The 11,280-nt window shown below is 44.5% G+C and overlaps 1 long non-coding RNA gene across 1 annotated transcript in view; it reads right to left on the reverse strand.

The window, feature by feature from the left end:
- Nucleotides 1-277: 277 nt before the first annotated feature.
- Nucleotides 278-11,280, reverse strand: part of LOC147023515 (uncharacterized) — a 25,822-nt gene continuing 14,819 nt past the window's right edge. The window contains exons 2-4 of the long non-coding RNA XR_015060243.1: nt 3,121-3,218; nt 2,282-2,355; nt 278-1,259 (exon numbers count right to left, since the gene is read on the reverse strand). This is a non-coding gene — a long non-coding RNA (uncharacterized LOC147023515). The remainder of the gene's footprint in view (nt 1,260-2,281; nt 2,356-3,120; nt 3,219-11,280) is intronic.

Below are 11,280 nucleotides of genomic sequence, written 5' to 3' on the forward strand. Positions count from 1 at the left end.
TGGTCTTCCACGAACATTACGTTCTTGTTGAAAAGAGAGACTTATCAGCAGGCAGTGCGGTCGACAAGTGAATATATTCAAAACGAGAAGGGCACTCGGGAGAGCGCATAACTCTGCTATGCATTGCTTGATCCACGAGAACATATCAAACCCAATAACTTTTTGAAATGTCATGCTATTATATATATATATATATATATATATATATATATATATATATATATATATATATATATATATATATATATATATATCGTTTTTGGCACAATCTCTCAATGGTGAATAATCACATTAAAAATTCTACTCGTCGGATCCGGATCTGGATCTTCACCAAAATCTAATCAGTTCGTCCTTGTTACACACCGAACCGGTGTCCACAAATTTTCATCCAGATCCGTCCGCAACTTTTTGAGATGTCCTGCACACAGAAAGACAGACGGACAGACAGAGAGGGGTAAAAACATAGCCTCCTTCATTTTCAGTGGCGGAGGTAATAATAAAGGGCAATCTATTTACATCTTTAAGGAAATTATCGATCCCTCCCTCTGCATTGTTACACCTGGACAATCCAATTTAAAAGCCTCGCAGTTTAAATATTATTGTTGTTTTACCCATGTTAGTCCTGCAGCGTAGTCTGATATTTCAGATCAATTGTTCAAATTTGCATAAAAGCACCAAAATTGGTACACATGTAGAATAATGTATTCCGAACAATTCTAGATATGGAGCCACCCGAGATTGTGCCTTGGTCAGCTTCGGCGACCATTTTCCAAAATGGCCGCCATTCTACTTTAGCGAAATTGGCTATATGCTCTTATTTTCTTATTGTATTGGTGGTAGATATAAGGAAAGTGTAAAATTCAGTAAATTGACCATGAAAAGGCATATTCAAATATTATGAGCCAGTATTTTCGGTAAAAAAGCCATTATTTGATTTGTAAATTTCTGCTCTCCTGAAACTTTTCGCTGAAAAGTACCCATTATTGCCTGGAGAAGAAGAGTCAAATGATATTCATCACATTCAATGGGTTTGGAATCAACAAAAATTGCATTATAGATTACATACTTTACTCTATTTTGAAAAGGGAACTGATAATCGTGATAATGACAAACTCAGAAAATGTAGTCAAATTATTGCACACTTCACTTTGAAGCGGCTAATGTTTACTGTCTACTACCATTCTACCAGAACACATGGTACACGCATTCATCAGTCTAGTACGTGTTGACTCCGCTCCTGATGGTTATCACTCCATATTCTGCAAAGACACAAAACACCTTGTTACCACACTAATACTACTTACTACTACTACGACACCACTTCCACCACTACCACCACCACAACAAAATACTTCTGAACCTGTTACTGATGCTGTGTGCGAAAATGGATTTTCCCATAAAAATGACCATTTTTCCCCAATACAATGGTTGGAAATATAATAAATCAACACAAATGACATTTGTATTGTTTTCCTTTGTAAATGCACATCACGTGGAGTATTTATCACCGCTGAGAAACCTACAAAGAGAATAACAATGACCGATATCCCATGTTGTTAAAGTAGAATGGTGGCCATTTTGGAAAATGGTCGCCAAAGCTGACCAAGGCAAAATCTCGAGTAGCTCCATATCCAGAATACATTAGTCAACATATGTACCAATTTTGGTGCTTTTATGAAAAGTCGAACAATTGGTTTGCTATGCTGCAATACTATGTTATCATAAGGCACAATTACTTGCCACGTGTCCAAGACTGAATCATTAAAATCGTGCTTAAAGCTGCCCTCTTGGGTATTCTTGTTCACTCTTCGGAGAGATCTCACCTCTTCCCTTTCACAAATTTCCCATCCTCTGATCTCTTATATCCTGCTCATTCCAACCCCCACTCCACTTTCCTTTCCCTTTCAACAACACTTCAATTTTAAACTTCATTCACTCCCCACCATACCCATGTTGTATACAAAATAAACAGGACTATTTTGATGTACACCGTACACTCGACGGCAGCAGGAAACATCTGCAGTTGTTCACGAGCTGCTCCAAAACTCTTGGCATCAATTGCAGGAAGAAAGTTAACATTTTAATTACTTAATTGGTTATATGGCGTGTTCAAGGATTAATTACAGCAAATTTCCAAATTTTTTGCAAGAATGTACAATGCGATTGATGATTTGGAAATCAAGCAATTCATCAATATTGGAGCCAACACGGCTGGTCCAAGTGTTACAATCATTACATGATCAGAGGCAAGAGTGAAGGTGAGGGGATGATGAGCACCCACCGAATGTGATATTTCCCTGGAGACTGTTACAGGTACATCATTGCCATCCTCTGCATTCTCGTGAGTTCTCAGCACTGTAAAGTTGGCACACGAGCTCGAATCAGAAACAGGAAAATTATTTCCATGTCAGTTAATCACCTTTAGTTGAAACAGATTGTTCTGGTTTAATTGGCATTCCCATCTCACTCCATATAGCTCATGTTGCTAGGATCCCAAATTGAAATTCCTCATACTACCTTGATTTGGATTTAAGATGGAAGGCCCCATCCACTAGTCGAACGATCTGTCCAGCAGGAAAGCCTCAGATCCTTCCCCAGTCACCCTTGCCTGCTGACAGTAATATTCGTTTTTTTTATTGGTGACTAAAATTTTGAAGCTCCGGCGTCCAGTCAGTTGTTTTGTCACGTGTCCAATGTGGAAAAAAATGTCCTTGTAATTAATGAACCGAGAATAGGGGTCTCCAAATGTCCTTATCCTCCACGTGATGTATGTACAAGCTCCATGATATAAAATAAATGTATTTAAAAATAATACAGGGGCAGAGCATCCTTAACTTAAAGGGGTTACGCAAAGCTTTGTGCTGTTGGTTGGATTCGGGATTATGATAGCGTCCAAATTTATGAGATCTCACAAAACAGTTATTTCCTAATTCTGGGAGCAGATTAACGTGCTCAGGTCCCTTGACCATTTGGCGCTCTTGTGCGATCTTGCGCTCATTGACTTATTTAAGTGGAATCTAGTTCTACTGTGTCTGGAAAGATGTTTTGAGAGGGCTATGCTCTGGGGGCAAGCTTTTGTGGTTAGAAAAGTCAGAGAATTGCTTGGGTCATGGAACTTACTTTTCAGTGATATGCTGTTGTTGTAATAGGAGTCTAATACGTGCCAACACCCTTCCTTCCTTCACTATGCCTTCCAAGCACTTGAAATAGTTATCCATCTGTGGAGGTATAAACATAATGGTGATTAGTCAATGACATAAAGAGCTCCAAGATGGATTTTATTTGAAACACCAAGCAGAAGTACACATGTCTGTGGTCGATTGGAATATAATTTCTACAGTGTTGTCCTTCAAGTTAATATGCTGTTATTTTCCGACGGTATTTAGCAAGCAACAGATGTATTCTACCGATTGATCTGCTCATATGTCTTTGAGCATCTCAGTAAGAATCTCAACCATAATGTACATCGAGTAAGTGGTAGCGACACAAACCTTGGAAAGCTCCCCAGTGAATTGGACGATTCCCAGAGAGCACCGTCGGGATTCCCATGCAAGCTTTAGTTATTCTGGCTCCAATTGAACAAAGAAAATGTTGAAAGACAGCACAGTACAAGTACAGTATGAAGAAAAGTTCCCTTTGAGGCAGTTTTTCAATAATCACTTTCCCAACGTTGACCAATCTGGAGAATTCCATGCTCTTGATATTTAAGTTCCACTAATGCTGTTATTGTATTCCACGTGGCAGTGAATGAGCAATATTTTCTGTAAGTTCAAAGACACTCCAGGTATGTTTTCCGTGGGGACTTCAATCTGTGTAAAACAAAGAAGGATGGCCAAATGGTGAGAATAACTTCAGAAGAAAAAGATATAGAGTATATTATGAGCTCTGGATGTTCCAACAGGTGCAACATCTCAGCAGTACTTGAGGCATCTCTCAGCTTATGAAGGAGGGGCACAAGCTGGCATAGACTGGGGAATATCCGGGCATGGCAATGGCTTTGCTTACAACAAACTCAGGTACGCTCTTCAATTGCGTGTACATGGTGATGTTGAGATCAGAGATCTTTTAAAGAATCTGCTCAAAGTTCTCCTGAGTCATCATGTTCAGCAAGATGTGAAACTGCTCAGGAGAATTTGAAGTAGACACAGACAACACAATTTAGAGAGGCAGAGGCAAGTGTAGAGACACCAAGGGGGTTAGCATGGGATTATATTATTACGTGGAAGCATGGGAGTCGATAGCTAGATTGTGATAAGAGCAGCATGGACCAGATAAACACATCGCCTAGATTCCTCCCTGCATTAGCTAAATGTGTGGATGTAAATTGAGATGTAAAAATGTGTGGATGTAAAAATGTTTAAAATACTTTTTCTTTATGGACACGCCACACGGGTTGGATGGTGAGAACCAGATGCTGCGCACACCAGTGGACAGCCAACCACAGGACCCGTCGCTTGGGAAGGCAGGCCCAAAGTTTTGGATGGTCGGACTGATGTGGAACACAGTACGAGTGTGATCTGCATTGTGAAGGAGAGCGGATGCACCAACTCTGGCTTCTGGGGATCATCGCTGTAGTGTTGGATCTGTGCCATCTTCCATTACCTTCTTCGCCCCTCGCCTTTGTCACCCCTCGCCTTTGTCACCCTTCGCCTTTGTCACCCCTCACCTTTGTTACCCCTTGCCTTTGTCACCCTTTGCCTTTGTCACCTCTCGCTTTTGTTGCCCCTCACCTTCGTCACCCCTCTCATTCACGTGGTGAGTTGTTTCAGACCGCTGCCATTGGATCCCACCCAGCTTGTGCTTAAATTGTCAGTCAGTTTGGGTCAGATAAGATCTGTGACTTGCTACAGGTACCATGTAAACCTGTACGAACCTGTTTCATGGTCGGGTTGTTGGCGACTAAAACATCTCCCCCAACAAGTTTCTTGGTGAGGAGGGTGTATGGATATGGACACCCAACAGGTTGAAAAACAAAACCTGTCAAAGGATGGAGGAGCTCCTTGTGAGCCAACGGCCATCCATATCTAGTGCCCAACTGTGTCTGTGGACATCCTCCTGCAGTTGGGTTACTTTTTATTAGGACGTTGGTGGCAGGATTTGCACTCCAGCCACCGTAAAACCCTTCATTCTGCAAAACATTCCAAAAGCATAAAAAAATCTTAAAACCCACTCCGTGAGAGTACATCCTGTGCAGCTGCTCTTTACAGAGCAGCTCACCGGATGACGAGATTGGGGCAAAGCTTTTGGGATCCCCAATCTTTGATGAGAGGAGAGAAACCATGGGTTAACCTTCCCGGGTCAGATTGCGGTAGTGTGTGCCGGGGTGGTGCTGAGGTGTCGTCCACCAGAAGGCGGTCCCTTCATGTGGGTGCCTCGATGTCATATCCCTAAGAGAGGATGATCACCTGCCTCTGTTATTATCTGAGCTCAAGCATTTGTTCTTCGGTATTGCAGCACTTTATGACGTTCGGAGACAGGATTGTGGCGAGATCATCACGGGTGGTTACACCTAATATTGGTCTGGTCACTCTGATGGTTACCATGCCCAAGGAGTTGCTGTAGCTGTGTCCAATGATAATTGAGGTAACACTGGTCAACGAGTGTATTATAAGACGAAGGATTCGTCACTCCTTGGGTGTCATTTCCCTGGTCTCTGTATATGCTCCGACTGAGGTGAGTGATCTCACCGCGAAGGACGCATTCAATGTTACGTTCGAGTCTGTGGTTGATCAGTGCCCCGGGCGAGATACTCTTCTGGTCTTGGGGGATTTCATTGCATCAATTGGAACTGATAGGGATGGTTATGGGACATGTGTTGGTCCCCTTGGGTCTGGAACTGTGAACCAGAATTACACAAAGAAGTCATGTGGCTTCGGGTGGCTGGTTCCTGGTTTCAGCACCCACAGGCTCATCACTGGACTTGGTATTCCAATGCTGGTGGTGTGGCAAAGGAGAATGACCATGTGCTCGTTGATGGTCGCAGGAGGATGATCCAGGACTGCAGGGTCTACCAGAGTGCTGTTCCTCAATACAGACCACAGGCTTGTTGCAGCAACTCTGAAGTTGTCGCTTCAATCCAGGAGAATGGTACCATCCCAGCCGAGGCTGGATGTTGGCAACTCAAGGATAAGAGGGTAGCTGAGGAGTTTGTGAACAGGCTGACTGGAGATTTGGGGGGGTCTGTGTGCTTTGGGGGATCCTGAAGAGTTGTGGAGTGCCTTCAAAACCACCATCCTTAATGTTGCTAGTCGATGTCTTGGAACTCACCATAAGGTGAAGAAGAATTTTGTCTCTCAAGGGACACTGGATACCATTGACCAGAGTCGCAGGGCCAGACTGAATGGCAGAGCTGAGCTATTCTGGGAGCTGAGGCATAAAACTGTATGTGCACTAAGGTTGGACAAAGAGGTCTATGTGCGAGGAATCTGGGAAGGTGTAGAGCAGTGTTTCTCAACCTTTTTTGTCGCACGCCCCACTTTGATTTTCAAAAAAATCGTACGCCCCACCATGATTGGAGACACTACAGTATATACTACATATAAGGAATTCCCCTTGACGATAAGCGAGTCATCGTGACGTAACAGCGTTGAATTGATCAAGGGCACGCCTTACCGGCTGATTGGCTAACAAGGGCGCGGTGAAGCAGTTTTTAGTTATGACGCTATGAGGCATCAGTCGCAGCTTCAAACTTTTGAAAAATTGAAAGTGCAAAGCTATGAAAGCGATCATATATTGATTCATTAATTCTCAATCCTCATGCCCCACCAAAATATTGCCACGCCCCACCAGTGGGGCATGCGCCCCACCTTGAGAGACACTGCTGTCGGGCGTCACCTGTGGTCAAGTGATTCTCATCCTGCTTTCAGCACAATTCAGGCTTTGCATTCCTCCAAGCCCATCCCTCAGTGTATTGCAGTTAGAGCGGAAGGTGGTGGGCTCTTGACAGATGAGTCCGAAGTGAAGGCCCGCTGGGCCGATTACTTTGAATGGCTGTACCAGGCTGATCCACCAATTGTCGAGTTGGATGTCAGGGGTGTTAAAAATCCCTATTGTTGACCCTCCAATCAACTATGGTCTACCTTCGTTTGTGGAAACACAGACTGCAGTGAACCGGCTGAAATGGGGTAAAGCTCCTGGGATCTGTGGCATCCATGCTGAACTTCTCGATGCTGGTGGAAAGGCTGTACTTGTGTCGTTGCATGCAGTTCTGTGCTCTGCCTGGAAGCAGGCATCACCCCAACTGACTGGCCCAGGGCCTTGTGGAAACACTCAGACTGCAGTGAACCGGCTGAAATGTTTGGGTAAAGCTTCCTTGCTGGGATCTGTGGCATAAAGCCATGTCAGTGAATCGGGATGCCCTTCGATGCTGGATGCCATCAGTACTGATGAATCTGATGTCGGAAGTATACTCTGGTACTGAGAGTGATGTGTGCTGTGAGATGTGGTGCTACTGTGAGAGTGCTGTGAGATCTCAGACTTATTTCTTGTTGTTACTGGAGTTCGTCAGGGGTGTGTACTGGCCCCGACACTTTTCAGTGCTTGTATGGACTGGATTCTGAGGCGGGTGTCAGAGAGATCAAGCTGCAGTGCATCATTTGTGGCCAGTTGGTGGCCGTTGGAGTACCGGCAGAAAGTGGATGCAGTGACATGCTGCTCTGACGCATACTCCCATACCTGACCTGACCTGATCATTTATGTATCAAGAGAGGTGGTGTTGACATTATACAGGAATTGGATGAGACCACATCCAGAATATTGTGTGTAGTTTTGGTCACCACAACTCAGGAAGGACATAGATGCCACAATTGAGGTTCAGCACAGGGCTACTAGATTGATTCCGGGTCTGACTTGACTCAACTATGAGGAGCGGCTGAAGGAGATAGAGCTTTATACACGATTAAGGAGGTGGTTATGAGGAGATATGATGAAGATGTTTAAGATTATGAAAGGTATGCACAAAATATGTGCAGATGAATTATTCAGCAGAGGAGACAGTGATAGGACCAGCAGCCTTAGCCTGAGAATAAAGAAGAGAGTTAAGGCAGGGGACTTTTACTCAGAGTAGTTAATGCATGGAATGGTCTCTCTGGAAAGGTAGTGGCAGCAGAAACAGTAGATATGTTTAAAATGGAATTAGATAAGTACCTGGAAGCATTGGAGATGGAGGATGTTGGCAGGACTTTTAGGTAGCTTGAGCATTGATGGGTGATTGTGTGCATGTGTACGGAGTTCTGTTGATGGGGGTCTCGTCAAGCGGTGTTGTGTGGTTGATGTTGCATGTTTTTACCCAAAACCATGCCCCCTCCCCTGGGAAAAAAATCTATACTAATAAAATGTGTGTGTGTGTGTGTGTGTGTGTGTGTGTGTGTGTGTGTGTGTGTGTGTGTGTGTGTGTGTGTGTGTGTGTGTGTGTGTGTCTGTGTGTGTCCTCCATAACTCCAAAGCCAGAAAACCTCGCAGCCTGAAACTTTGCATGCATACGAAGAAAATTCCAATGAAGTGCAACAATGAAAATAGGGTGTTTGGGTTAATTAAAACACCCCTTTGGAAGATAATAAGCCCATTTTTTAATGATATATATTAATCAGAAGATCCTCGGCCACCTCGCCCTCTGGGTCTTAAGGCGTTTCCTGGGTAACCTCGCTGGGGTCTGAAGCCGCCATGTTTTTCGGCCTGCTCCACCATGCCTTGACTTGGTCGCAACAGGCCGCAATGATTTCTTTATGATAAAGTTGTTGTTTTCACTTTCCTCACTGATATTGAATGCCTGTTCATCATAGCTACGAATCGTTGTGTACATTGCTTTTGTAAGTACATATCGTTTTCAAATTAGGAGCTTGCAGCGATTTCATGCATTACGAGACGATTTTCCATGATGTACTCTCACGGACTAATTAAAGTATATCATCGAAATATTATTTCAGTTTTTACGATCGGATATCGTCCAGACGAAATAAGTGTCAAAATATGTTGTGAAATCTGATAATTTAAAGAAATAATAACGAATCTTATAACTAAGCCGATATCAGTATTTACTTTAAGCAAGCAAGGCTATGTTCCCTCCTCCATACATACACAAGAAAAAGTGAAATTTCCAAAGCATTAAACATAACTTTTTCGACTGTTTGGAGAATTATATTGAATGAACAAAAAATTTTGGAACATAACAAAATTAACGAGCTTCATTAAGCTGTATCATTTAATGCATTCACCACAAATGCCTGGTGTTGACTTAATGGTTCAATTTGTGGGCTTGGGATCCTCGGATCCTGAGTTCAAATTCCATTCAGCTGTTTAATTAAAACCGAGTGGGTTTGACTCTGCCTGTCATCCTTCTGAGGTCGGCAAAATGAGTGCCAGCTTGCTGGTATCCTGTGTTGGAGTGGTGACCTGTTCAGGATTGTGCCCAATAGCCAAGGAGACTGCTTCGGCAGCACCAACGCTCTTCACAGAGTATGGTCCAAATGGATGGATGGATTCAATGCAAGACCTCACGACCTGTGCCGCAGAAGGACTGCCTATTCATAGCGTCTGCCAGATCTATGTCTCTATTTTCGGATGTTTTGCGATGTGCTCCTCAGGGAATCAAAGCAAATCTGGTGAAAAAAAATGGATGTCATAAAATAAAGTTAAAACATTTGCGTGGACTCTGAACCGATACACCATGTCACACGTGCACAGACGAGCAGGCAAAATGGCAGATTTTCTGCAATGTTTATTTCAGGGAACCAGCTTCATTGAGCTGTATGATTTAATGCATTCACTGCGAGACCTCGTAACCTGTCCCCCAGAGGGACTGCCTATCCATAGCATCTGCCAGATCTACGTCTATATTTTCATATGTTTCGCGAGGTGCTCTACAGGGAATCGAAGCAAATCTGGTCCAACAATGGACGTTTTAAAATAAAGTTATAATGTTTACGCGGACCTAAAACCGATGCACCACGTGACACGTGCACAAACAAGCAGGCAAAATGTCACATTTTCTGCAATGTTTATTTCACGGGCAATTGAACTTTGTGAAGTCTCCAGTGTTGTTCTGTATTCAGCTGCAATTCTCTTGTGGATGAAAAAGTAATTGTTGTCATGAATTCATGGTTTCAATTCCTGTTTCGTGGCATCCTGAGTAGTGCTCCAAGAAGGAGTCCTCTTCTGCTCCGTCACCCTGGAGTAGTGGTAAATGAGGATGATTCATTTGGTAGCCTGAGGAGTTCTGTTCAGCATCGTGCCACTAAGCGAGTGTGCTTCATCCCCTTGGATTGGTGTCTTAAACCACGACCTGTGCAGAGGCTGTATTCATGCGTCTGCACAGTGTTTATGTCTCGAACATGTTCAATCTGGAGTGGTCTTGCATAGAGCGAGTGGTCGCCCCCAGCGATGGCTGACCCACAGCCTGCTAGTCTTCATGGCAGCCAATGTCATTTCAGGAGCGAGGATGCTTCCATCATGAGATGGCTTCACCCTGAGTCAACTCGTCACCCTGAGCGAGTGGTTCGTGCTCTATCACCCTGAGCGAGTGGTTCATATTTCCATCATGTTTCCTGGATTAATGTGCTACGAATCGAGCACTGAGCGAGTGGTTCATGTTTCTGTCACCCTGAAGAGTGATTCAACATCACCCTGGAGCGAGTGGTTCGAGCTCCAGCACCCTGAATGGTTCGTGCAGTCCATCACTGAGCGAGTGGTTCGTGCCCAGTCTCCCTGAGCGAGTGGTTCTGCATCGTCACTTTGTGTGTGTGTCAGCCTGAGCGAGTGGTTGTGCCCGTCACCCTGAGCGAGTGGTTCTGTGTCACCCTGAGCGAGTGGTTTCGTGTGCTCTGTGTGGTTCGTGCTCCGTCACCCTGAGCGAGTGGTTCATGCTCCATCACCCTGAGTGGTTATGCTACCCTGAGCGAGTGGTTCATGCTCCGTCCCTGAGCACTCTCTCTCTGCCCAGTCACCCTGAGCGAGTGGTTCGTGCTCCGTCACCCTGAGCGAGTGGTTCATGGCCCGTCAGCCTGAGGGAGTGGTTCATGGCCCGTCAGCCTGAGGGAGTGGTTCATGCTCCGTCACCCTGAGCGAGTGATTCATGCTCCATCACCCTGAGCGGTGGTTCGTGCTCCGTCACCCTGAGCGAGTGTTTCGAACTCCGTCACCCTGAGCGAGTGGTTCGTGCTCTATCACCCTGAGCGAGTTGTTCATCCCTGAGAGTGCTTTTCTCTCTGAGTGTTTTTCTCCCGTCACATGCAGCTGTTTAAAAAAATTGTGTTGTCTATCCCTGAGGAACATTTTTTCGTCACC

Source organism: Eptatretus burgeri, chromosome 7 (assembly GCF_056783735.1).
Source record: "Eptatretus burgeri isolate ZD-2024b chromosome 7, Ebu_testis_v1, whole genome shotgun sequence".
NCBI classification, from domain to species: domain Eukaryota; kingdom Metazoa; phylum Chordata; class Myxini; order Myxiniformes; family Myxinidae; genus Eptatretus; species Eptatretus burgeri.